Here is a 12,494-nt window from a genome sequence, read left to right on the forward strand (position 1 = left end):
TACATTACAATCCTTAATAAAAGAAGATAACATACAGTGGAAATTATGGAAAAAATTAGCAGCTGCACTCATCCTAACCACCCCCCCCCCTCGCCGCCCCATGAACGCGAGAGCCTATTAATAACTGTATACACAGTGTCCAAGCCGGCATGCCCCCTAGTGCTAGCACATTTGCATGCTAGACTTTGGCACCGTGCCAGTGTCTATCGCGCATTTGCTTACCTCCAGGAAAATGGCGCTGCTTGCAGTTTCAAAGTGATTTCTTCTATTGCGGATGTCTCCAGAAAAATGGACAGGGTGAGTATACTGAATTGGTGCGGGGTGTGTGTTGTGTTTTCCCCTTGACTCAAGGGTCGGTGTGCACCGCAATCCCTGCACCCATTATAGATATGACACTGTACATCAGGGGTGGGGAACCTCAGGCCAGCGGGCCGTAAAAGACCCGTAGAGCCACCTAACCGAGGGAGATACTGGGCGCCAGCTGAAATTTTGTTACTAGCGGGTGCCTGGCTTCTTCCCCTCAGAAGCAGCCGGAGGCAGGAGCTCACTTCCGATCTCCGGCTTCCGGCTCTGGCAGTGTGCGTGTGTGGCCATGTGGTGCTATGGGAGAGATGTCATGACGTCTCTCCCATAGTTCTGAGGAGCGGGCGGCCAGGCGGAGGGCAACGGTCCGGAAGCAGGAGCGGGGCTGGTGAGTATTGTGTTTTTTCTTTTCTTTTAATGGATGTGTGTAAGCGGCACTACTAGGAGGCATATCTAATGGGGCATAACAACTGACTGGGGGCTTATCTAATGGGGCATAACAACTGACTGGGGGCATATGTACTGGGGGTATATCTACTGGTGGCATAACTACTGACTTGGGGCATAACTACTGACTTGGGGCATAACTACTAGGGGCAGGCTAATTTTTAAGTTGATAATTTTTGTATGGCCCCCGAAGGTTTTTCTAAATATCCAAATGGCCCTTGGTAGAAAAAAGGTTCCCCACCCCTGTTGTACACAGTAACAAATTAACCAACAACATATAATAATAATAATAATAATAATAATATTTTAATACCTACTGGTAAATCCTTTTCTCTTAGTCCGTAGAGGATGCTGGGGATGCTTCAAGAACCATGGGGTATAGACGGGATCCGCAGGAGACATGGGCACTTTAACATAGTAACATAGTATCTGAGGTTGAAAAAAGACAATTGTCCATCGAGTTCAACCTATTTGTGGTCTCCTATGCATGATGATTTGACAAAAATTTCTGACTGATGCTGCTGTCAGCCATTGCATTTTATCCCTATTTATAGTAACTATAATGCATGACTATGCACCATACCCCTGGATATCGTTATCCAATAGGAATTTATCTAACCCATTCTTAAAGGTGTTGACAGATTCCGCCATTACAACTCCCTCGGGCAGGGAATTCCAAACACGTATTGTCCTTACCGTGAAAAAGCATTTACGCCGTATTGTGCGGAATCTCCTTTCCTCTAACCTGAGCGAGTGTCCACGAGTCCTCTGTGTTGATCTAACCAAAAACAGGTCCCGCGCAAGCTCTGTGTATTGTCCCCTTATATATTTGTAGATGTTGATCATATCCCCTCTTAGTCTCCGCTTTTCCTTGTATTCCATCGTCTCCATGCCCTTAATTAGTTTGGTCGCCCTCCTCTGTACCTTTTCAAGCTCCAGGATATCCTTTTTGTAGTACGGTGCCCAGAACTGTACACAGTATTCAAGGTGTGGCCTCACTAGTGATTTATATAACGGGAGTATAATACTCTCGTCCCTAGCATCAATACCCCATTTTATGCATGCTAATATCTTATTAGCCTTCTTTGCTGCAGTCCTACTTTGGGTACTACTGCTTAGCTTGCTATCTATGAGGACACCTAAGTCCTTTTCCAGTACAGAATCCCCTAATTTTACCCCATTTAGTAGGTAGGTGTAATTTTTGTTCTTGTTACCACAGTGCATTACCTTACACTTGTCTGTGTTGAAGCGCATTCTCCATTTGGCTGCCCATGCTTCTAATTTAACTAAGTCGTTCTGAAGAGACTCGGCATCCTCCTCTGTATTTATAGCCTTACACAATTTGGTATCATCTGCAAAAATTGACACCATGCTCTCTAGACCTTCTGTTAGGTCGTTAATGAAAATATTGAACAATAGCGGCCCTAATACTGAGCCTTGCAGCACACCACTTAGCACTTCAGTCCAAGTTGAAAAAGATCCATTAACCACTACGCGCTGCTTCCTATTATCTAACCAGTTTTTGACCCAAGTGCATATTGTGCTTCCTAGCCCTGATTCTTGTAGCTTGTATATAAGTCTCATGTGTGGTACAGTATCGAACGCTTTGGCAAAGTCTAAAAAGATTACATCCACGTCTTTACCCTGATCTAGGTTTGCGCTTACTGTTTCATAAAAGCCAAGTAAGTTGGTTTGACAGGATCTGTCCTTCATAAACCCATGTTGATTCCTTTTAATGACCTTATTGGTTTCAAGGAACTTCTGAATACTATCTCTTAGAATACCTTCCAATACTTTCCCCACTATAGATGTAAGACTAACTGGTCTATAATTACCTGGTTCAGCTTTACTTCCCTTTTTGAATATAGGCACTACTTCCGCTATACGCCAGTCTTTGGGAACCATACCTGATATAACTGAATCCTCAAAGATCAAAGATAGCGGTTTTGCCAGTTCAGAGTGAAGCTCCATTAGAACCCTTGGATGAATACCATCGGGCCCTGGTGATTTATTAATCTTTAAATGTTTTAATCGGTCACAGACTACTTCCTCGCTTAAATAAGTACCTATCAGTGTGATATTGTCATTATTGAGATTGTGTGTCAGTCCCTGAATTGGGTCCTCTCTAGTGAATACTGTTGAAAAAAACTCATTTAGTGTGTCCGCTATGTCATTATCATTTTTGCTTAAGACTCCCAACTTGTCTTTCAAGGGGCCTATACTCTCCTTTTTTAATCTCTTGCTATTAATGTATTTAAAGAATTTTTTGGGATTCGCTTTGCTTTCCTTTGCTACTAGTTTTTCAGTTTCTACTTTAGCCGCTCTTATTTCCTTTTTGCAATTTTTGTTACATTCCTTATAGTGCTGAAATGACTCTGCTTCCCCGTCAGATTTGTATTTTTTAAATGCTCGCCTTTTCTTGCCCATAAATTCCTTAATCTTTTTGTTAAGCCACATCGGTTTATGATTTTTATTCCCTTTTTTGCTACTCATAGGAATATATTTGAGTGTATTTTTAGCTAGCAGGAATTTTAGTACCTCCCATTTCTCCGTAGTATTTTTTCCTAAAAACAAACCTTCCCATTCAATATCCCTGAAAAATACCCTCATCTTTTCAAAATTTGCTTTGCTAAAGTTTAAAGTTCTAGTTGAGCCAGTATAGGGCTGTTTGTAGAAACGGATATTGAATGTGACCATATTGTGGTCGCTGTTTCCTATGGGTTCCCCTACTATAATACCCGATACCAAATCCTGATTGTTTGTTAATACCAGGTCTAAGATTAAGACTTTGAATGGGTGTGAACTGGCTCCTCCCTCTATGCCCCTCCTCCAGACTCCAGTTTAAGTAACTGTGCCCAGAGAGACGGACATTTCGAGGAAAGAATTTATTGATAAACCACGGTGAGCATTTTACCAGCTCACACCTCCAGTATGCCGCAGAACGTGGCATTCAATAGAACACCAGCCGACGGCATGAAGAATATGCAGCAATACGCCGACATAAAGCGTAACACAACCTGTGTGTGTAAACACAACCAATAACAGCATAACGCATGCCATGGCATGAATATCGTCAGCAACAGGCTGACTTAAACGCAACACACCATGTGTGTAAACATACCCAATAACTGCAGATACAGTACGCACTGGGACGGGCGCCCAGCATCCTCTACGGACTAAGAGAAAAGGATTTACTGGTAGGTATTAAAATCCTATTTTCTCATACGTCCTAGAGGATGCTGGGGATGCTTCAAGAACCATGGGGTTTATACCAAAGCTCTAGAACGGGAGGGAGAGTGCGGATGACTCTGCAGCACCGATTGACCCAACAAGAGGTCCACAACAGCCAGGGTATCAAACTTGTAAAACTTCTCAAAGGTGTTTGAACCCGACCAAGTAACTGCTCGGCAAAGCCGAAATGCCGAGACCCCTCGTGCAGCCGCCCAGGATGAGCCCACCTTTCTGGTAGAATGGGCCTCCACTGATTTCGTTACGGCAATCCAGTTGTAGAATGAGCTTGCTGAATCGTATTACAGATCCAGCGTGCAATAGTCTGCTTGGAAGCAGGAGTCTCAATCTGGTTGGGATCATACAGGACAACAGAGCCTCCATTGTCCTAATCTAAGCCGTTCTGGCCTCATAAATTTTCAAAGCTCTGACCACATCTAGAGACTTCGATTCCTCAAAGGCGTCAGTAGCCATTGACACCACAATAGGTTGTTCATGTGAAACAATGACACCACTTTAGTCAGAAATTGCTGACGAGTTCTCAACTCCGCTCTATCTTCATGGAAGATCAAATAGGGGCTCTTGTGAGACAAAACCGCCAATTCAGACACCCGCGTTGCAGAGACCAAGGCCAACAGCATGATCACTTTTCAAGTGACGAATTTCAACTCTACCTTACGTAAAGGTTCAAACCAATGAGATTGCAGGAACCGCAACACCGCGTTAAGATCCCATGGTGCCACCAGGGGCGCAAAGGGAGGTTGGATGTGCAGCCCGCCTTTCATGAAAGTCTGACCTTCCGGAAGGGAAGCCAATTCTTTTTGAAAGAAGAACTGTCAGGGAGAAAATAACGTTTTGCACCACTTGTTTCTTGACCTCGCTGTACTCAGGAGAGCGTCCTAGTACAGAATAACAATTACTCTTACTATTGAAGGAAAACCATCATACCGCCATCACTCCAGTGAAATGATGATGACAATCCTGAATAGCAAACCCAGGTACGCCTAATGCGGAAGAAACCGTACTTAGACCCTCTTTCTCCTTTTACAGATTGGAGATCCCTGCCCTGAGAGATTCCATCTTGTAGTTCAACTTCTTAAGTAGAAATTTTTGGGATTGTTCTGACCGAGCCGTCCGGCCTCAGAAGCACGAAAAAGCTTGAATAACAGTTTTGTTTTTGTTTTTTTGTGACCGGGACAGCAGGACAATGACCTGATCCTGACCCAACTCCTGTATGGCGTTGCATACTACCTTCCCGTCCAGAGGAGAATCGGTAAGGTCTATTTGAAAAATCAGTGAGGGGAATCATCTGGAAACTCCAGTATGTCCCCCTTGGGACTCTATTCTTAAACTCACTGGTCCATGTCCATTCCAGGACTGACTGAAGAGTATTAGACGTGGTCCCACCAGTGTGGGCTCCCGCAAGATAGACCCAGCGACATGCAGTGGATGTGGTAGAAACAGAGGATGATTTCTGTTCTGCGAACTTGAAAAGGCCGCTGACCTCTTACCTTTTCACCTACCTCTACCTGCAAAGAAAGGGAAAACCGTATCCATTCGGTCAAAATGACTGCATCCTACAAAAATGCGTCACCAACCGTTGTGAGGGAACATTGGTCAAGAAGGTAGACTTACCAGTCATATCTGCCGAGATCAACTTAACAAAGCCATCCCCAAACCAGGTTTCACCTTCATAGGGAAGATACTCCAGTTCTTCTCGGAGTCAGCCTCAGCATTCCGTTGGTGAATCCACAACGCCCTCCTAGTCGAGACCGCCATGGAAGTCGCCCGCGAACCCCAGAGTCCTATATCCCTTGTAGTCGCACGGCAGTATGCTGCAATGATATAGACATGACTTAACTTAAGGAGCACCCTGCATACAACTACTCCCACATGCGCATGTAATGCTAGTATAATCAACGTCCATAATTAGAGTATTATATATCTTCCTGCATACAATCATTTGTGACAGAGCCCTGTGCAGAACAGGGGTGACTCTCACTTTATTCTATCCATGAGAAGGAATAACTTTACCTCAGCATTCATTATAAATATTTATATACACTGCTCAAAAAAATAAAGGGAACACTAAAATAACACATCCTAGATCTGAATGAATAAAATATTCTTATTAAATACTTTGTTCCTTACATAGCTGAATGTGCTGACAACAAAATCACACAAAAATTATCAATGGAAATCAAATTTATTAACCCATGGAGGTCTGGATTTGGAGTCACCCTCAAAATTAAAGTGAAAAAACACACTACAGGCTGATCCAACTTTGATGTAATGTCCTTAAAACAAGTCAAAATGAGGCTCAGTAGTGTGTGTGGCCTCCACGTGCCTGTATGACCTCCCTACAACACCTGGGCATGCTCCTGATGAGGTGGCGGATTGTCTCCTGCGGGATCTCCTCCCAGACCTGGACTAAAGCATCCGCCAACTCCTGGACAGTCTGTGTGCAACGTGGCGTTGGTGGATGGAGCGAGACATGATGTCCCAGATGTGCTCAATTGGATTCAGGTCTGGGGAACGGGCGGGCCAGTCCAAAGCATCAATGCCTTCGTCTTGCAGGAACTGCTGACACACTCCAGCCACATGAGGTCTAGCATTGTCTTGCATTAGGAGGAACCCAGGGCCAACCGCACCAGCATATGGTCTCACAAGGGGTCTGTGGATCTCATCTCGGTACCTAATGGCAGTCAGGCTACCTCTGGCGAGCACATGGAGGGCTGTGCGGCCCCCCAAAGAAATTCCACCCCACACCATTACTGACCCACTGCCAAACCGGTCATGCTGGAGGATATTGCAGGCAGCAGAACATTCTCCTTGGCGTCTTCAGACTCTGTCACGTCTGTTACATGTGCTCAGTGAGAACCTGCTTTCATCTGTGAAGAGCACAGGGCGCCAGTGGCGAATTTGCCAATCTTGGTGTTCTCTGGCAAATGCCAAACTTCCTGCACGGTGTTGGGCTGTAAGCACAACCCCCACCTGTGGACGTCGGGCCCTCATACCACCCTCATGGAGTCTGTTTCTGATCATTTGAGTAGACACATGCACATTTGTGGCTTGCTGGAGGTCATTTTGCAGGGCTCTGGTAGTGCTCCTCCTGCTCCTCCTTGCACAAAGGCGGAGGTAGCGGTCCTGTTGCTGGGTTGTTGCCCTCCTACGGCCTCCTCCACGTCTCCTGATGTACTGGCCTGTCTCCTGGTAGCGCCTCCATGCTCTGGACACTACGCTGACAGACACAGCAAACCTTCTTGCCACAGCTCGCATTGATGTGCCATCCTGGATGAGCTGCACTACCTGAGCCACTTGTGTGGGTTGTAGGGAGGTCATACAGGCACGTGGAGGCCACACACACTATTGTTAGTGTTATTTTAGTGTTCCCTTTATTTTTTTGAGCATACATAAATATACCTTCAAATTCACCTATACACACATATCTCTCTCTCTCTATATATATATATATATATATATGTATATATATATATATATCTAATACGTATACATATATCCTTTTGTCAGGAACAGCAGGGTCCCTAGTGACGTTAATACGTTCTAATGTGTATGAACAGGTACTGAATGCCGATTTTGTGGATCTGATCAGGAAACATTATGGTCGACATAAGAAAGATTATTCGAGTCGATCTCAGGGAGTAGTACCTGGGCAAAATAACATTTTTGCGATCCTGAGGGGTCTGAGAGAAATCTATTCTATGAATAGGACTCCCTCCATAAATATTATCCCATCTGTGATCGTGCCACAGACCTATGTAAACTTACTATACATATACATATAGGTATAGTTCTTTCTGATATCCATCACATTATCATGTCAATATCCACCCAGTCAGATATTGTTGGTGCCGACAGGGGCACCCCCCACGTCGGTGTCTCCCAAATAGTTTTCTCTTGGGAAAAAATATACCTCTACTGACATGTTGACATTTATTTACATGTACCAAGTACCATTAGGAGTCAACAGCGCCGACATAGTCATTCCCTTTGTGCAGAGCACTCAGCCTCAGATATGCCAACACATGTACCAAACACCCACCGACATTACGCATGATATAGTGTGCTTTTATTTTTAACTTATATTGCACCAAACAACTGTGCCGCCCCTCGTTTTTCACTCTGATCTGTACAGCAGTGCTTTGGAAGGAACAGCGTCTCTGTGAGGAGAAAATGGCGCTGAAATGAGCTGTGATTGGGAAGCCCCGGCCCCCTTAATGGCGCGCTTCAGCCCCATTATTACTTACATATATTTATACTGGTGGGGGTCTGTATTTAGTGCCCAGGCACTGTATATTCTTATGCCAGTTGCTACTGAGGTTTTATGCTGCCCAGGGTGCGCCCCCCCCCCCCCTGCGCCCTGCACTTTACTGTGCCGTTTTGTATGTGGGAGCATGGAGCGCAGCGCGGCCGCTGCACAGTTCCTCAAAGCCGTCACTGAAGTCTTCTGATCTTCTTCTACTCACCCGGCTTCTGACTTCTGGCTCTGCAATGGGTGTGATGGCGTGGCTCCGGGAACGAGCATCTAGGCGTACCTAGCGATCAGACCCTCTGGAGCTAATGGTGTCCAGTAGCCTAAGGAGCAGAGCCTTTGAACTCAGAGAAGTAGGTCTGCTTCTCTCCCCTCAGTCCCATGAAGCAGGGAGCCTGTAGCCAGCAGGTCTCCCTGAAAATAAAAAACCTAACAAAGTCTTTTCAGAGAATCTCAGTAGAGCTCCCCTAGTGTGTGACCAGTCTCTCTGGGCACAGACTCTAACCGGAAGAGGAGGAGGGGCATAGAGGGAGGAGCCAGTTCACACCCATTCAAAGTCTTAAAGTGTGCCCATGTCTCCTGCGGATCCCGTCTATACCCCATGGTTCTTCATGTGACCCCAGCATCCTCTAGGACGTATGAGAAAATAATAATAATAATAATTATTAAAAAAAACTGATAATAATACTGTTTTCGATGAGGGGTATTAATAATAACTTGTTACTGGATTGGAGGCAGACAGACCCTTCTTGGGATTTTTCCCTGCGCCAGGTCTTGTGGCGGCAGGGTAGACCAACGTTCTGCCTGGAGCTCAATGTCCCCAGGGGATGCGGTCGTTAGGTCGACAGTCACTAGGTCGACCACTGAAGGTCGACGTGAACATTAGGTCGACATGTGCATTAGGTCGACGGGTCAAAATGTCGACATGAGTTTTTTTATTAATAATAATAATTTTGGATTTTTCCATACTTGACGATCCACGTGGACTATGATTGGAATGGTAACCTGTGCAGAGTGAAGCAGTAGCGGAGCAAGGCACCCGCTAGTAACAAAATCTCAGCTGGCGCCCAGTATCTCCCTCGGTTAGAGGAGCCTGGCCTGGCCGGATCACGTGGCTCTGCGGGCCTTATACGGCCCCGTCACTTTACAAAGAAAACGACACCAAAAAAAGTCAGAAAACTCATGTCGACCTTTTCACCTGTCAACCTAGTACATGTCGACCTAATGCCCATGTCGACCTTCAGTGGTCAACCTAATGACTGTCGACCTAAGTTGAGTTGACCCAACGACCCATACCCGTCCCCAGTGTGGAAGTATCATCTCAGCATGGGGGTGGCCATGGAGCCCTGATGATGCTAATATGACCTTACCAAGGATTTTTTCCAAGTTCTTCTGTCATAGTATCTAGTGGTAGTTGTTATGCAAAGTGCAGGGCAGGAACGTGCAGTCAGGGGAGGCAGTGCCTCCCCTGTCATTAATGATTAAAATAATACAAAGAAGATACTTATGGCACATATTCTGTGTCATAAGTATCTCCTTTATATTAGACAAATCATTACTACAGTGCAAATGTGTTTGAGAGGCACCAATCGTGGTGCCTCCCTTTGTGAGTGGGAAAGGTCTGGGAGCGAGGGGCGGGCGCGGCCAAGCCATGAGCAGTAAAAGCTTATTGAAAATACATTGGAAAGCGGCACCATTAGAAGTGCCGCTTTCATACAGGGACGTGCTTTCAACCCATGAAAGCACTCCCCTGTCAGTGAGGCCAGTGATTGACCAGCGGATTTATCACTGGATCCGCTCTTATCACTGTGTGGGCGCGGCGGAGGTGCGGGCGGCGGTGAGAGTATTAGCGGCAGGCAGGGGTCCGAGATCCCTACCTGCTATTCTGCAGAGTTTGGCAGCGGAGCAGTACCAATTTAAAAAATGGCACCTCAGCGTCATTCTTGAAATTCAAGATGGGCACAGCGAACCAATCACGGCTCGCTGCGTCATCGCCCCAACCCCTCCGGCTGACTTATATAAGTCAGCGCGAGGCAGTGGCGTCAGTCCGACGGCGGAGTAGCAGTGAAGAGCTTCTGAAGAAAGAAGACGCCATGGAAGTCCTGTATGGGGGGCGGCTATGCAAAAGAGCTTAACAGCCGCCAGCCAGCCAGGTGAAGACGCCGGAAGCCCTGAGGAGGCGGCGGCCATGCTAAATAGCTTAAAGGCCGCCTCCCAGGTGAAGACCCTGACTAATAAAACTTTTTTTCTTTAAGACGGTGTGGTGTTTTATTTTAAGATTTTCTTTACAGGTGCCAGTGGGCCCTTTATGTCCGGACATGCTGGTTCTCCAAGTGGCAGCATGCTGGGGCAGGCTTGCTGGGACCTGTAGGCCACCTGTAAAGAACAATATTAACAGACAATGAACCCCGCACCTACTGCTATCAGCCCAGTGCTGGTTATTGCTCGGGAGGTGGGACCCCATTTTTATTTTTTGGGGTCCCCACTTTCCGAGGAATTCCAGCCCTGGGCTGACTAGCTTGGGGGGCAGATTAGTGTTATGGCAGGGGAACCCCACACTGAGTGTCACCACTGCTATGGCATTATCCCCCCTGGCTAGTTCTGCCGCCTGGTGCTGGTTATAGTGATGTGTGGGGGGCTACACTTTTTTTTTTTTTCACTCTATTGGGGGGGGTTATCTGACAGTGCCTCCCCAGCCACTGACCTCACTGCACGTCACTGGTGCAGGGGTCACCTGGAAAGGGGTGACATTGCATCCATGGCCTAAAACACTGAAGGAGTCACAGAATGTCACTCAAGTTTTGAATGCCTAGTGGAGCAGGCAAACGGTGTGGCGGCCAGTGACATGAAGGAGAATCAACTTCTCACACGTGGAACTCCATGTAAGTGTTACAGTGGGAGGGGGAAGCTCGGCCATGATGTCACAGTCCCAAACTTCTACTTTCAAAATGAGAGGATGCAGCCTGAGCCTCCCGATTTAGAAGGTAAGCAGCGGTGGTGTAGGCGCAAAGGGGGAGAGTGGGAGGGAGTGGCTGGCATTCCAAGGATGCAAAATAAAAAAAAGCATTCAAAATAAATGACTAATAAAAAATTAATAAAGCAAAACAAACTAAAATGTTGTGCCCCACCCAATCTCGCTCCACAGCACCATTAGACCACTATGAGTGGATTTCGTATGGATGTCACACACTCACCCCAAATACACACATAATGCACAGGAAGTGGATCACTGGCACGACCATAATTAGGTCGACAGTCAATAGGGCAACCCCACATGGGTAACATGCAAGAGGACAACAGGGTCAATAGGTCGATATGTCAAATGTAGACACCCGAAAAGGATGACAGGTACAGAAGGTCGACATGGAAATGGTTTGAATGTTTTTGGGTGTGGATCATAGCATAGACAGTAACTAGGTCGACCACTATTGGTCGACATGGAAAAAGGTGGACATGAGTTTTTAAAGGTTTTTTTTTCGTGTTGTTTTCTTTGTCAAGGGACCAGAAACCCCAATTAGTGCCATGCTTCGGGCAAGGTGCCTCGCTCCGTCACCGCTGCGCTCGGCACAGCTTACCATTCCCTGTGTGTCGTAAAGTATGAAAAAGCTCAAAAAATGAAAAAACAATATGTGAAAAACTCATGACGACTTTTTTCCGTGTCGACCTAAATTACTGTCGAACTATGGACTGGATACCATGTTTTTTTGGGTGCCATTTAAAGCTGTGTCGACCATAATGTGTGTTGACTATTGTCATGTCTACCATTTGAACCTGCCGACCTTGAGCACCGTCTACCTTTTACACGTTGACTGTTTGACAATGCCGACCTTTCTACACGTTGACCTAATTCATGTCGACCATATGGGGTCGACCTATCATCCAGATACCTAATGAACGTTACCCAAATCCATAAAGAGGGAACCTAATACATTTAGTACAACACCTCATCATACACAGTATGGACACAAAGGTTTACAGCACTCCAGGAGACGAGGGAATAATAGAGACGTCCATTCATACAAATCTACACATACACCCTAGGAGAAGGGCATTGAGCCCGGCATTAGGGGTCTCTAGGAGCAGAGGAGGGGGCATCATATCATTCTCACACTGCGAGACATGCACAATATGGAGGATCACTCACCTGCAGCCCCCTGCGTGCCAGAGTAACCCACAACAGAACAACATACAATAGCAGCAGGACACGGGATACAATTACACTTCCGGGTAGAGCTGTTGGAAC

The 12,494-nt window shown here is 46.2% G+C and overlaps 1 protein-coding gene across 1 annotated transcript in view; it reads right to left on the bottom strand.

Annotated features, from left to right (window-relative positions):
- The window catches only part of LOC135054739 (oocyte zinc finger protein XlCOF6-like), a 40,636-nt gene extending 28,146 nt beyond the window's left edge, over positions 1-12,490 (bottom strand). Inside the window, exon 1 of the mRNA XM_063958036.1 lies at positions 12,396-12,490. The gene's annotated coding sequence lies outside the window, so the exon portion shown is untranslated. The remainder of the gene's footprint in view (positions 1-12,395) is intronic.
- Positions 12,491-12,494: the final 4 nt, after the last annotated feature.

Source organism: Pseudophryne corroboree, chromosome 3, assembly GCF_028390025.1.
Source record: "Pseudophryne corroboree isolate aPseCor3 chromosome 3, aPseCor3.hap2, whole genome shotgun sequence".
In the NCBI taxonomy this organism is placed as follows: domain Eukaryota; kingdom Metazoa; phylum Chordata; class Amphibia; order Anura; family Myobatrachidae; genus Pseudophryne; species Pseudophryne corroboree.